Raw genomic sequence first — 16,293 nt, forward strand, 5'->3', positions numbered from 1 at the left:
TTCCATATGCTGCCTCCATGAACCCTTTCGATAAGCCTAGGAGGGTGGTTCTATTGTTGTTCCCATGTTACAGGACTCAGACGCAAACCATTTCTAACCTCTCCATCTTTGCATAACTGCCAGGAAGAACAGAAGCAATAGGAAGTATCTAGCACATACTCCTGACGTCAAATAAACGGCAGCATCTGTTTTTTTTTTTTTTTTAAGATTTTATTTATTCATTTGAGACACAGAGATACAGAGAGAGAGAGAGAAAGCATGAGCAGGGAGAGAGGCAGAGGGAGAGGGAGAAGCAGGCTCCCCGCCGAGCAGGGAGCCCGATGCAGGGCTCGATCCCAGGACCCTGGGATCATGACCTGAGCCGAAGGCAGACGCTTAACCATCTGAGCCACCCAGGCGCCCTAAATGGCAGCATCTGTTATAACTAACTGCTAAGACTGACAATATGGACAATACAGCCACCATCAAGATGCAGGGCCTGAACCAGATCATCTTCAAGGCCCCTTCCAGCTCTACCATGCTGTGATTTCAGCACATCAAGTTTTCTCTACTTAAAGGGGTTCCTACAAAGAGTGTGGCAGTAACTTAACTGAACTATAATGAGTGATCCAATTCTTCCTTTATTGAAATTCATTGATTTTTTTTTTTTTTTAAGAGTGAGCCTATGCAAAGACTAGACAGATTAGGAGAAAAATGAGAAGAACTGTTGTGCTTTGATTGTATGGTTATGGATGATTTTTTGGCTTAAGCAGTTTACTTTTACATATTTTTTTTAAAAAGATTTTTATTTTTTTATTTCAGAGTGAGAGAGAGAGAGAGAGTGAGTGAGAGAGAGAGCACAAGCCAGTGGGGAGAGGGAGAAGCACACTCCTTACTGAGCAGGGAGCCTGATGCAGGGCTCCATCCCAAGACCCTGGGATCATGACCTGAGCTGAAGGCAGATACTTAACCAACTGAGCCACCCAGGCGCCCCTACTTTTACATATGTTAATGTAGTTTCTATAAGAAATAAAAATTTGGAAGAAAAGCAGGATATCCAATTTGTCTTGTGCTGCCAATTTACTGTATATTTCCTAAATGTATTTTTTATCACAGTCAGCAACTGAAAGTTCTCTATTAAAAAATAATCAAAAAAAGAAAGGTATCAAGTATCAGCAAAGAAAGACTTCAGAGCTGATGGACCTAAATCTAGTTTACATGCTCATTAGCCTTGGCTTATCTCAAAATATTAGAAGTAAAATATGATCCAATCTGTATTTCCTGCACAATGTTATGTTCTCTAAATAGAAAGTTCTCGGAACAATATGTATCATCACTGAAACACTTCCTTCAGTTCTTGGGCATTAAATGTAATCTTCTGTTCCTGCCCCATATCATTGAACAGTACTTTCAACTTCATTGCAAAAGCAACTACTAGAGCCTAATGCTGTACTTTTTACATTGGACATAAAGCATAAACATTTACAGTTATGAACCTAAGTTTACCTTGCCTTGGAAATAAGAGTTGTTGATGAAAGAGGAAATCCCTTAGATCCTGTGACCTTACCTGCAAGTATAAGAAAACAATCTATTTCATTTAATGCACTCTTCAGAGAAAGTAATCTGTATTTTCATTTGCTCCTTAATTATCCTTTAGCTTTAACAGAGTGAACTTGTAAATTGATATTTTGAGTTCAGAGAACATGGTCACTGTAGCAATGAGGGCAAGAGTCCATGTCCCAACGTCCTAGATGACACTGGCGTGCACTAGAGAACGTGGGTTTGAAGATGAGGCAGCACAGTGGGGTGGGGAACAGCATGGACCACACGGATTCACTAATCTAGGGGGAGAGATGATGGTGGTTTACACTTGGATGCCAGCAGCAGAGGAGATAAGAGGTGCGTTATGGATATGTCTGGCTGATTCACTCATATTCCCTATGCCTAGGTGTAGAGCTTGGCACATAGTCGGGCCTCAATAAATATTTCTTGAGTGAATAAATGAGGGGAATTTGGGTAAATTTTCTTTTTTTTTTAAGATTTTATTTATTTATTTTTAAAGATTTTTATTTATTTATTTGACAGAGAGATAGAGGGAGAGCACAAGTAGGCAGAGAGGCAGGCAGAGGGAGAGGGAGAAGCAGGCTCCCCGCTGAGCAGGGAGCTGGACGTGGGGCTCGATCCCAGGACCCTGGGATCATGACCTGAGCCGAAGGCAGATGCTTAACCGACTGAGCCACCCAGGCGCCCCTTTTTTAAAGATTTTATTTATCTGACAGAGAGAGACACAGTGAGTGAGAGAGGGAACACAAGCAGGGGGAGTGGGAGAGGGAGAAGCAGGCCTCCCGCCGAGCAGGGAGCCCGATGCAGGGCTCGATCCCAGGACCGGGGGATCACGACCCGAGCCGAAGGCAGACGCTTAACGACTGAGCCACCCAGGTGCCCCAAATTTGGGTAAATTTTCTAAGGCTCGGTTTTCTCTCCTCTGCAATGGGGGTGGGGGGATGGAGATACTGACAGTATCTCTCTCTGAGGGTTATTGGAGGGATTAAATGAGATAATTTCCATAAAGTGCTTAGCACAGTCACGGAAACATAATATAATGGTGAGATGTGTTTATGAAACACATAAATATAAAACGTTTTGCGAAGAGTTTATCTTTGGAGAGATGGGGGGGTAGACTTTCACTCTTCACTTTTTTTTTATTTTTTATTTTATTTATTTATTTTATTTTTTTTTAAGATTTTATTTATTTATTTGAGAGAGAGAGAGAGCATGAGAGAGGGGATGTCAGAGGGAGAAGCAGACTCCCTGCCGAGCAGGGAGCCCGATGCGGGATTCGATCCCGGGACTCCAGGATCATGACCTGAGCCGAAGGCAGTCGCCCAACCAACTGAGCCACCCAGGTGCCCCATCTTCACTTTTTTTTTAGAGCGGGGAGGGGCAGAGGCTCCACTCCCAACTTGGAGCCTGACGCAGGGCTCCATCTCACCACCCTGAGATCATGACCTGAGCCGAAATCAAGAGTCAGATGCTTAACCAACTGAGCCACCCAGGTGCCCCTTATTCTTCGTTTTATACTCTAAAAGTAAAGAAAAGAATGTTGGAAGTGTGAGTCATTTTTTTACTTCCTTTTTGTGCTTTTCACTACTTTTTGAAATTTTTCTCTAATGAACTTGCGGAGTGAAGACAGAAATTAAAGGATAAGATCGCTCAGAATTTCAGGATTTTATAAAGCATCGGCAATGTGAGACTTTTTTCTGCTCTTTCAGCATGGCCCATTTCTCTGACTCTATGAATGTGGGTATTATGCTTATCATCCTCCTCTCCCCGTCTCTTTTAGGTTCAGAGTAAAGTGAGCATTGATATTACAAAACAAGAACAACAACCTAGTTCATCCCCGAGGTCCGGAGCCTCTTATTCCTTCAAAAGAATAAACACATCTATTTAGTGGTTAAGAGTCCCTTGAGCTGAAACCATTCATCAGAGTAACTATACTCCATCTGTCTGAGGTATAAAGAAATGGGGCTCCTTGTTGGGATTTACAAATTGTGTATCCAAAGAAGGGATCTGATGCTTTTTAAGTGGGGGCACCAAAAGGTAAAAGTAAGATGTGCAGTTGGAAGCATAGGGAAGGGCAGAGGTCACCAGGAGATTTGACTGTTAAGGCTAACCTTAGCGTCACCTCAAGAAATAACTATACTAGGATGAGCTCTAAGATGCAAGCTCTTTAGCATGTCTCCTCCTGCCAAACACGGAGAGGTCCTCCTTCTTCAATTTCTCTGGTTCTGCTAGTCCTCAGCACCTCCTTCGTTTGCCTTTCTAGTGCTGGTGTGCTTTTACCTAAGGTTTGCTCCCTGCTCACATTCAGCTGTTGTTGCTAAGCTCAAGCGTTCAGTTGTTCTCAACCCTGGCTATACATTAGGAAACTCCTGGGGAACTTAAAAAAAAAAAAAAAGGGTGCCTGGGCCCTATTCAAGACCTGTTAATTTTAAATCTCTTCTTGATGGATCCTGGGCATTGCTTTTTTATTTTTATTTTTTCCCTTAAACTTTCCAGGTGATTCTAATGCACAGCCTGCATTGAAAACCACACAGAGAATTAAAGCTCAAGGAGAGACACTTCCCAGGGAAAATTTACTCTTCTTAGAAATCTAGGAGACCAGGAAACTGTTAACGCACAAAGGCATGTAATAACACTATTCACAATAACAACAATAATAGTAATGATGTTATTAATATTGATAGCTATTATTCATTGAGCTATAAGTGTGTTAATTTAATTCTCAACAACTCTATGAGGTAGTTACTACTATTAATATGTCCATTTTACAGATGAGCAATCCAAGGTGCCAATAATTTGCCAAGCAAGGGAGTGCTCAAGCTGGGATTCAAGCCCAGGCAGTCTAGCTTAGTGCCCACAGTCTTCATGACCACACTCTACTGCCCACTTGCACTGTTGAAATCACAGAGGGGATGGTATTGCAGACACAGTGCTAGCATTCTATCTCCTCCTTCCTAGGTAAATCCATTCATGTTCCAGAGGACTATACTTTAAAAGCAGGATATGGATAATATATGCAACTTCTCTGATATAATTTGAACTAACCAAGAGACTCCATCCTGTTTTTATAGCAATGTAAATTATTAACCAGCCTTCTGTGATTCCATTTGGAATCACAACTGATTGGCATCAGTTACTATCATAAGTTTTCTATAAATTGCTCATCAATCAGTATGTGATATAAGATAAAGCAGTAAGAGTTTTCCTCCAAGAGTGGTCTTTCTGTTTGTGACAAATTATTCTTGGCAATATAATTAGCCAGTGGGGTTATTGAAACAGATGGGAAATGTTTCTTCCAAAATTTGAGAACTGAAATGATTCTTATTCTATCTTGTGATAAATGCCAATTAAAATAGTTTTCCTTTCACAGGAAAAATTAAGAAAAAAATAGTTTAAGGAAATATCAACACTGATTGCCAGGGGAAATTTGTTTCTGCAGTAAAACAAGCAAAACAAATCAAATCCCTTAAAATTAGGAACAGACTGTCTTCTGAAGTGAAGTTCACATCTGGAGATTTTTATAAAATTCATTGGAAAAGTTCCGGTTATCTCTATTTTTAACATAACAAAAAGATTCTTGTTTGTTGAATTTGATCTAAAATGTTACTTTTAAGGCAAGTCCTGACACAGCTTGTACATGGTTGGAAAATGTTCTCTGTGTGGACAAAGAGGCAAAGATCTTAGCTATTCAGGCCAAAGTGGACTGTTCATCAGCTGGATACTCAAATAGTCTTTCTAAATTATATCTAATGCCTATCACCAGTGGTGTGAGCAACAAGCAAAGAGCGACAGTAAGTAGCAAATTTAAAGAACTGTGTTTATTAATACTCTTCAAATACATGCATTTACAGGATGCTACTTATATTAGGCAGTTTGGCAAAGATGTTGTTTAACTATGGTATAGATTTTTAGAAATACTAGTTAGAATGTATTTAAAAGGACCCTGGTGGGGCCGTTCAGTCAGTGAAGCATCCTACTCTTGGTTTCAGCTCAGGTCATGATCTCATGGGTCATGAGCTCGAGCCCTCCATTGGGCTCTGTACTCAGCATGGTGTCTGCTTGAGATTCTCTCTCTCCCTCTGCCTCTCCCCCCACTAAATAAAATAAATAAATAAAATCTTAAAAAAAAAAAAAAAAGAAAGAAAATGACCCTGGAATGACTAAATACTCACCTGTGTAAATTCAAAGTTCAAAAAATTGAAATGTCATCCTAAGCACAAGATATTTTTTGGTCATATAGGAGTTTTCATGCTAAATTTTGATTTTTTAAAAATCCATGAAAAATCTGTTATTTCACAAGTAAATTGCCTTTTTTCTCGTCATCTTGTTCTCTTTGTTACAGTTGCTATTTATAATTTTTCTTCCTCATAATTTCAACCTTCTCATAAATTGAGCTCTACCTTTTTTGCCCCTTCTCTACCCAGTAGTCTCACTATCTCTTCTGCACAAATTTTCAACTTGAATTACTGCTCTTGATTGCTTAATTCTTTCTATATTTCCTAATTCAAATTCCCAAAAGTGAGAATTTGATTGCCCTAGTTCATTCCTGTTTGATTAGAGCTTTTTGCGCCAAGTCACCTTGCAAAATTGTGGTGAGCCTAAGGTTTGGCTGCCCCCAGACTGGCATATGCCTCTGTGCTAATAATCTGTGGCAGAAGAGAGCAGAATCATGTGTACAAAACATGGCTGCCTAAATAGGCTTTATCAGTGGAGGATATGGAAAGGATAATTTTCCTCAGAAGGAGTTACGGGCTTATCTCTCATAATTATGTAGTGCAGATGGTAAAGGGGTAGTGGATTATTCAGAATCCATAATCACAGAAATCTGTAAGTACTTAGACATTTTACTTAGGCATGTAGATGAACATACCAAAGGTAGAAATTTACCTTGAAATTCTATTATTTTATACACAAATAATGAATCATTGAACACTACATCAAAAACTAATGATGTACTATACAGTGGCTAACTGAACATAATGAAAAAATAAATGAAATCAGAATTTTAAAAATCTCAAATAAAATAAAATAGATAACTCCTAAAGACAAAAAAAAAAAAAAAAAAAGAAATTCTATGATTCTAATGCATCTCAGAAAGAAATAATTTAAACAATATACCGTGGGTATTGAATTAGGTCTAACTCTTTGGAAAATATGTAGACACCATCACAAATAGTTCAAAGAATACAGCTGAAAGAACAGTGGTAATCAATAATAAGAAACTAGCCTGGTTTGTCAAAAATACTGTGATAAATTTTTGTTCGTTTTTACAAAATGCACATTCTAATTTTGAATGGCATGTTCCATGTACCTTCTTCATCTCAAAAATGAGTCAGATAAACAATAATTTAGACAAGGTCAGATAAAATAATTATAGCCAATGGAGCAATCTAAAACCCAGGGGTGAATGAGTTTTTAGTTGGGGTAAAAAGAATAGAAATCTGATAAGAGCTATAAAATAATACACGTTAAAGACAAGGATAATTGGACATTTTAATTTATATTTTCTAATAATTCAGGACTAAAAGGACACGTGATAAAATGAAAAAGCAGAAAAAATTTAAACTAGTAAAAAAGAGTCTTTTCTTTTTAACTTAACAATTAACTTTAGAAACTTAAATCATAGGATAATTGCTACAGATCGTTTAAGATGATTCAGAAAGATTAGGTATTCATATGAATGAGGATAGCAGTTGCAGCAACAGACTTGGAATAAAAATAATGAGCACTAGGAAGTCCTGAGGCTTTAGGGCATATACTGATCATAAGCCAGGGGAAATGTTCCCACCTGATAAAACATTGTAGACCCGCCAGAACTGTTGGGCATCTACAAACCTTGTGAGCATGTAGGAGGTTAGCACTGGCTTCTTTGGTGGTTTCCCTTGAGTTACTGCACCCTCAATGGCATCATACCACAATATTGCTTCTTTGCTGTTTATTCATACATATTTTTGGTGTCTGGCTAGCTCAGAATTGCCCATATTTTTTCCCTTTTAATGAGGTTGATTTTTTTCTTATTTTGAGTGATCATTTCCAGTTTCACCCTTTCCAGTCTTTCTCTAATAAGTTTTCATTTTGACTAGTCTGCATGTTTAAAAGAAGATCAGTTGAGCCAAGAAGCTGTCAGTAATGATATTATTATTTATGAGAAGAGTCTTGGGGTGATCTTAGCGATAGACATTTCCCTAAGCATCCTCCTAGCCATTAAAAATAGTCAGGGCTGTTGCTGATGATTCCTGCCAGACTTGGGTTTGGGGAGGGTGCTTCCTAGTGAAGACCTAACCTTTCATTCTAATTCTCCCCTTAAATTCATTCATCGTGTAGTCAGAGATGCCAAAGTCCCATTGTAGCCCAATCTCCACTTGGAAGTATGTAGCTATCCTCTATAATTGACTTGAGGTACATGTCAAATCTTTCATCCAGGAGCTACTCTGTCTAAAATCTCCCCATCAGTATTTAATTCCTTTGTGTTTGTTCCTTCATTGGCCTTCTTTGAAAAATAAAAACATTTCTTCCGTGGACATTATATTCTACTAAATCACTAAAGGGTGTTAGGACTTCTAAGATTCATTTTCCTTTGAACAGGCCAGGTAGTAGTCAAGGAATATTCATATTAGGTGTGTGCTGTGTGTGTCCTGGGGTGGGGGGCAGGTTGTTGGGGATGGCAATGGAGGTGATATATCTTTATACTTTTCTTACATTCCTCATCGATCAAAACTATTCTCAGGAAATAGGTACAGTCATTCATGTTAAGATGTTAATGACTGGTACAAACTAAGTGTGTTAGCTCTTTAAAAACATTTGCAATATAACAAATCCTTAAATTAAAGGACAAAACCACTGAGTTCCAAGTTTTCCCCAGAGTGCGGTAGTAGTGTGTTTTGTTCTCTGGTGGCCGTGGTCCCCCCACACGTTGGTCACTAACTCCATCTGACATAAGGCAATGGGCTGTGAAGTTGCTGCCACCTGGGAAAAATGTGATGGGCATCAAGATGCAGAGGAATTACTAAGCTTGCTCTGTGGCTCTCTAGGATCACATGGCCCCTCTGGGTCCTACACCAGGGTTCTCCAGGAAGAAATAAAAGCAGGCACCATCAAGTAGAGCTTCACAGTTTTAAAAAATAACTTTAACATTTTACATCATTTGGCATTTTAATCCTCCCAACAGCATTCAAGGAGGGCCAATATTTTTTGCTATTTTACAAATGAAGGAACTGAGGGTGAGTGAGGCATATACTGTTTAGTTGTGGAGATTGGGTCTCCTGGCTGAGTTCTGTTCTCTTGGCACTGTCTTGTGCTACCTTCCTAAACTGAAGGACTATGTCCAGTGAGAAAAAACATGGCCATAAAATATTTAAAAAATGTCTGCTATCAAGTGGTTTAGGTAATTTAATAAACAAAATTCTTGCACATGCTTTCTTGTTGTGAATAAAACATTTTCTCTGTTTTTGGAAGAGCCAGTTTTCCTAGAAAAATAATATGTCCTCTTCATGTGCAAAAAGACTTTCAGACTGCATTCTAATTTAAAAAAATAGAAAACTTGGGGGTCTTGCTTAAAATCAGCAATGTTCATGTTGACTTTTTTTCATTTAATTTAAAATTTCACATCAGCTTTGCAGAGGGACATGGGTGAGGGACTTACAACAAGAAGAATTGTAAGGCTGGTTTTAATTTACTTGTGTACATTTTCAAAATTACTGTGCCTGGAGTCTTCCAAGACTGATGTTTTTAATAAATAGAATGTCGTGTTATCAGAATTTGTGGGGCCTGGCTATCATTTGTCAGATATTTTTCTTTTTCTATATATGTGCTGTTTTGCAGTTCTTCTTTGTCTCTGAGCTCTATTCAGGGAAACCTCGCTGCATCCTGATGCTTCGTTTCTCCTGATTAGAAGGTCCATAATTCTCTTTCATGCTCTTTTCCTTGTAAACATAAACATATTTTCCTGTGTCAGGACCGCAAGCAGCTTTCTAAAAGCTAGTATGTTGTTCTTATGAATTGTTTATTTTGCTCGGGAGCTTTTGTTTTTTAAGTACTTCCTGTTTCTCTTACTGTGCCTGCTTTCTCTTCAAACAGAGGGAACATGAAACAAACCTCAGCTTCACCAAAGGTTTACAGAGATTCTACCTGTTTTATCTGTACGTGGGCGATGCCTTAGGAGTGTGATTGTAGCAGCTGGATTTTTTTCACAACTAAAAGAATCCTTTCTGTTACTCAAAATCACAAGTACCTCCCTGTGTTCAATGACACTACTTTCCAGGGTAGGACCCCGTTTAAAGTTGGCTTGTCTGAATGTAAGATGCATGATGCAGCGTAGTGGAGTGATTACTAATATTAAAGTCATCTTGAGAAATTAGAATTACCTATTTAGGGAAAAATTATGACTTCTGAAAATAAAAGAGTGTGATACTTTCTTTTTTGTTATCTGATTCAAATTGGACTTTTGTTCATTTTTATTGATAGAATTGTATTTTTATTGTTTTTAAAGATTTTTATTTATTTATTGAGAGAGAGAGAGAATGATAGAGAGGGAGCATGAGAGGGAGGAGGTCAGAGGGAGAAGCAGACTCCCTGCTGAGCAGGGAGCCCAATGCGGGACTCGATCCTGGGACTCCAGGATCATGACCTGAGCCAAAGGCAGTTGCTTAACCAACTGAGCCACCCAGGCACCGCATCAGAATTGTATTTTTAAAAAGAGTTTTGTTCTTCCTTCTCATGAAGGAAAGTGACAGCAAATGATTGCCTGGGTGTAGAAGAGAGAAAAGGTCTCTCACCTTTTTAATCTTCTGGGCGTCCTCATTCCTTTCAACATTACCCCAGTGAGGAGAGGATAGGGAAGCCTTGTAGGTGTCTTGCAATAGGTTGGAAAGTTCCAAATTTAGGCATCCCTTCTTGACACATTTTGTCAGGCATTGGGCCATGCCTTTTCTTCCTTTATTTTCTTTTTTCTTACATCCTCCTCCTGTTTGGTAAATCAAATTCTTACATCTCCATTTTCAAGAGGAATTTTGCTGCTGGTTTGGCTTGTCTAATTGCATTTTTTTTCGAAGTATGCCTATTTTCTTTTTGGCTTTTCTCTCCATACTCAGGCAGGAAATTTAGTCAAAAAGTTAACGGGTATTAATTGATAATTTTTATGTTGCAGACTCTGAGCTGAGCTTTCAATATATGCCGTTAGCTCTGCCAGTTAACTTGCGCTTGGTTCCAGGTTCCAGGTTTCAGGTTCAAGGTTCATTCTTTGGCTGTCTGTCCTTTGTTCAGTTTAGTTTTGCCTCTGCTGTCACTAACTTGTGTGACATTGGGCAAGTTACTTTGCAGAGCTTTTGAAGGCCTTTCTGGAACTAAGAATGGATGATAAATTAGCCTGAACATGTCTCCCATTAGCCTGAATTATGAGGTATAGGACAAAGAAAACGGCATTGCATTCCAGAAGAGCTAGGATTTTAGACTTAGCTCTGCCACTGTGTGAATTTGGATAAGATACTTCAATTTTCTGGGTCCCAGCATCTCATTTGTAAAATGGACTAGATCCATCTTCAAAATAATGAGACTTTCTTATAGCTCTGACTGTTTCTTTATGTTTTTGTATTTTTTATTTGTGTGTTGTATCAAACTTAAATCTCTTTCAATTCAATTCCATGAATTCAATCCATGGATTAGAATGAATTCTGTTCCTAAGAGTAGTTCTTGATGAACGTTAAATATCAAAGTTTGTATAGTGCTTTACCATTTATTGTGTGCTTTCATATTGTCTGTTTGGACCTTCATGTGAGCTTGGAAATGGACATTGATGGGTAGTTTGATTTTCCCATCTTATAGGTGGGAAAACTGAGGCATAGAGGTTAATGGGTCATGTAAGAGTAATCTATATATAGGAGGCAGAATTAGAAATCAAACCCAAGTTTTTGTCTTAGGCCATATGCCACCTTTTAAATTTTTTATGAACCCACATTTTAAATTAATTTATTATTATTTTTTTAGAAGTAAATTTTAATTTTCAATCAAAGAGTACTAAAAGCCTTATAATAAAATGCTGCATCTTCTGCCCCTATTCCCTATTTCCTAAGACAAAGCAGCTTTCAACTCTTCAGTGTAGTATGATTATACTGGTAGTTCTAGATTGATCAGTGTTGGACATGCAATTACTTCTTATTAAGTAATTAAGGATTTAACCCCACCCATCTTTACCCTTCTACCATTTTTAAAATGTAGACATATTATAAATTTTTGGTAAATCAATAGTGTTTATATAGTAAATATTGTTTACTGATAAACCATCTTGTACAAGTTTCCTTTTTTTCTTAGTCAATGATTGCTTCATTTTGTTCATTTACTTGGTTTTCTGTGTGCTTATTCCATTTTCCTCCCAAATACTCCAAGAACTGTCACATATTATTAGTATTTTTCTTTTCCACAAAGCTCAAACAGTTCTAAGCACACATATCTATTATTTTCCTAGTTATACTTCCCTCTCCAGCTCTGTTCCAGGTTGGACTGGTTGCTCTGTTGGTTTGAGGCACAGCTGTCTGTCATTCTAGGATATCTTTTTACAATTCTTTTATGTTTAGTCTCTTCTCTCTTTACCATTCTCCAGGAATTTTCTATAGAAGGGTACCCTACAAGGTAAGTTTTACAAATGTTTGTGTGTCTGAAAATGTCTTTATCCTCATACTTGATCGATAGCTTGGCTGGGTATAAAATTCTAGGTTGACAATAATTTCCCTTCTGTCTCTACTTACTTTAGCCTCTAATTTTGCTGTTGAGAATTTCAATGCTATATATAATTTCAATCTAATACATTCCATTTGCCTTTACCCCCTTTTTTTCCATTTGTGAATCTTTAAATTCAATGTTTTAGGCTATAGTGGGTCTTTCATATGCAGGCTCAGTTCATTTCTGGGAAATCTTATGTTGAAGTTGATACAAACAAATTTTGTTTTCTCCTACATAGGAGTTGTGCTTTAATGTACTATCACATTAATAAACGTACTATATTATAATTCTTAATTTAAGATAGAGTCTATTATGCATAATCATTAGTGAATCTTTTTTTCCCCTAGTTTTTCCCTCTTTGATAAGAGGAGAAACTTTGTCTTTTTATTCTAATTTCTAGGAGATTTCCTAGACTTTATTTTCTAAACTTTCTTTTCTTGTATTTTAATTTTGGCTACCCTATTTTCATTTTTTATTTTTTGTTCTCTGAATGTCCTTTGTTTATTAAAGAGTATCCAGTTCTTTTTTTTTTTTTTAAGATTTTATTTATTTATTTGAGATAGAGAGAGGGAGAGAGAGAGAGCATGAGTTGGGGCAGGGGCAGAGGGAAAGGGAGAAGCAGGCTCCCCACTGAGCAGGGGTCGGCCCCAGGAACCCCGAGATCATGACCTGAGCCAAAGGCAGATGCCCAATCATCTGAGCCACCTAGGTGCCCCTCAAGGTCTTTTTTTATGATTGCATAAATATTCCCTTGTCACTTGACTGTGTTTCCTCTAATTTCCTTTTCTGTTTTTTTTGGTTTCTTTTATATCTAATGATGAATCCTTACTGTTTGTATTTAAAAGAGAGTCATGAAACAAAAAAGATTGGGTGAGACTTACTGACTCAGCAGGCTTCACTATGGGGTGAGCTGGAGGTTGGCTTACCATTTGGCTTGGAGACCCCCAATTGACAATATATTTTCTCTTGGACTACTCAATTTCTGCAGATAAGTATCCTTCAATTTTCTGCCTGGGGGTTATTCGGTTGGCTGCAGGTATTCTGGGAACAGGTAGGAAAAGGTGGTAGGGAAATCCCCAATTCAATATATAGATTTTTACCTAATTTCCCCATTTTCAGCTGTGTACCTCACTCCCACTCCTTCCTTCCATTATGGCTGGTGCTCTAAGTCTGGAGCCTCTGGGATTCAATTTCTTAAGAGATTTAACCTCCTGTCAAGGTTGGGTCTGGGGTCATCTTTGGCTGATTGGGGTGAGGATGGGGACCATGGGCCCTTATATTTCCCTCAACTATTCTCCCTGTTTTCATCCTTGAGCCCTACCTCTACTTTTTATGGTACCTCTTACCTCTGAGTCCTGGGCTCTTCAGGCTTTTTTCTTACTGTTATTCATCTCTGTAGGCATAAATGCACTGACACTTTCAAGTGCATTGACACCTCTTATCAACTAATTGGTTCTTTTCTCATTTTCTCATTTTCTTTGTTTTTGTGAGTTTATATCTTTAAAATTAATTTTTAATTAAAAATAAAATTTTTAATTTAAAATTAAAAAAAAAATCTTTCCTGTCAAGTTGGTAGAGTTTGGAGCAGAGGTAAATGCTCATACTTAGTCTACTATGTTTAACAGGAAGTCCTAGCCCATATTTTTATTGAATTAAATTTCATGAAAGACAAATTTCTGCAACTGACTACTAGCAATAATGTTTTTTGGGGTAATAAGTCTGAATATTTAGGATGAAAGTTGAAGTATGTTCATTTTATTTCCCAGTTTTAAAAAAATGTAATAGGGCGCGTGGGTGGCTCAGTCGTTAAGTGTCTGCCTTCGGCACAGGTCATGATCCCAGGGTCCTGGGATTGAGCCCCACATCGGGCTCCCTGCTCAGCGGGGAATCTGCTTCTCCCTCTGCCTCTGCCTGCCCCTCTGCCTACTTGTGCATGCTCTATCTCTCTGTCAAATAAATAAAATCTTAAAAAAAAAAAGTAATAGCCCTGCATTTTGAATTTAGAATCTTTGGAATTATTTCCTTGGATTTACTTATAACAATATGTTTGAAATGTGTTAAGTAGAAAAATTGGCAGGATCAGAGTGTATGTGTGTTTTTGCAAGTGTGACAGCAAGAGAAACTGATAGAATCCAAGAGAAAAGCAGAGTGTTAGGTTTTGGTGGGGAGAAGTTTGGTATTTCAGCACATAGCCACATGAATATTTTTAATACCATCAATAGTTTTTTAATGAGTACCTAAAGTTGATTTTTTCTTTACTGTCTAGTACCACAGACCATCCATGCTCTATCAATGTCTTAAAAAAACTGTCCCAAGGGGCACCTGGGTGGCCCGGTTGTTAAGCATCTGCCTTCGGCTCAGGTCATGGTCCCAGGGTCCTGGGATTGAGCCCCACATCGGACTCCCTGCTCGGCGGGAAGCCTGCTTCTCCCTCTCCCACTCCCCCTGCTTGTGTTCCCTCTCTCGCTGTGTCTCTCTCTGTCAAACAAATAAATAAATCTTTAAAAAAAAAATACTGTCCCAATTATACTAAGGATTCCTTTGAACGAATGCACTTCTGGCTCTTGTGGCCAGGCTATCTGCAGCTCTCATTATCTTGGCTGCTTTCAGAAGCCTCACATGAGCCAAATGGTGAACAATAGAGATCATTCTTCAGTCAAGCAACTGAGAAGGGGCTGCTTTGGTTCATTAGTCCAAATAGGATCTTTAACTTTTTGAGTTGCAATCAAAAGATCAGTGGAACTGTCATTTCTCTTGTTCTTATAAAATCATGTGAATTTCCTTCAATTTGGCAATGTGAAGTCTTAGTTTCTTGCCCATCATTTTATAGTACCATTGTTAGGTGGTATGAATGGAAATGAAACACATTCCCCAAATATCTAAAGGTCCTGATATAAGGCTAATTGTGGAGAAAACAAATACGTTTTTCTTATCTCTTCCCCTTGGAGAAATTGTAATAGGTGATTCCAATCTTAATAGTTTCATCCTACTTCAGTAAAACTGATTTTCCCTCCACTACCTCTTTGGAGTAAATTTTCACCTTTCTGATGGATTTATGACTGCTATTACCAATACTATGAATTATTATAGTGTCGGATAGCACTACTAGGATGCTGACCCTACTTTTTTAGAAAAAAGAGATAACCATGTTGGAGCTTTAAAATTTCTTGATCATAGAAGACACTGAAACATTAGTCCAGATTCTAGGCAAGCTTTATCATTGACTTTTTGTGTGACTGTTGTAAATCACTTAAGTTTTCTGTGTCTACATTTGTAAAATATGTGACCCTTAACTGTATAAGGAACTCCCCATCTACTGAGCCTAATAAGTAATAGATAAGCTTATCCAGGGGTGAACCTCATGTTTTATTCATCTTTGTTTTCTCTTCCTTAAGTTCATTAATAGTTACTCAGTAAATGTTGACTAAAAGAGTATATGAAAGAAAAAAAAATAGGATATAGGGCAAGTGGTAATCCTGTGAGATCCTCATGAGAGTAATTTTATATTGATTTAGCATATTCAGCTTGATTCTAAAGGCAAAGTTGAGAGGAAGACTGTGGGGTTGCATGTTCTTCAGTGTAACGTAAAGTACTGAACTGATTATAGTGGTTACGAGATTAAAAGATACATATTTTTAATGGGCAAATCCTTTGCTCGAATATAGGCTACAGTCAGTATGTGGCTGAGCAGTGATCTTTCTTGTTAGAGGGGCTCCAGTGTACCCTTTGAATTACCTTCACACTCACTGACTGTTTTAAGAGCTTGGCTACCTTCCACATTTCTGAAAGCAACTGTACATTAGATGTGAGAAAGATGTGGCTCACTTTAAACTTTGGCTGGCATGAGAGAAGAATGGAGAAGGCAGTAGAAATTGTTATGTATGGCCACTACTAGAAAGTGTTCTGGATTTTATAGTCATGGAAATTAAAAGGTGTGATCCAGAACATATCGTCTTTTAATTGTCCCCCCCCCCCGCCCCGAATGTTCTCTTCCTCTTCTTCCTTCATCCCAAGTAGTCTCTAAGGAACATCCTGATA

Source organism: Mirounga leonina, unplaced genomic scaffold (genome assembly GCF_011800145.1).
Source record: "Mirounga leonina isolate KUSES-001 unplaced genomic scaffold, KU_Mleo_1.0 Mir_114, whole genome shotgun sequence".
Lineage (NCBI taxonomy): Eukaryota > Metazoa > Chordata > Mammalia > Carnivora > Phocidae > Mirounga > Mirounga leonina.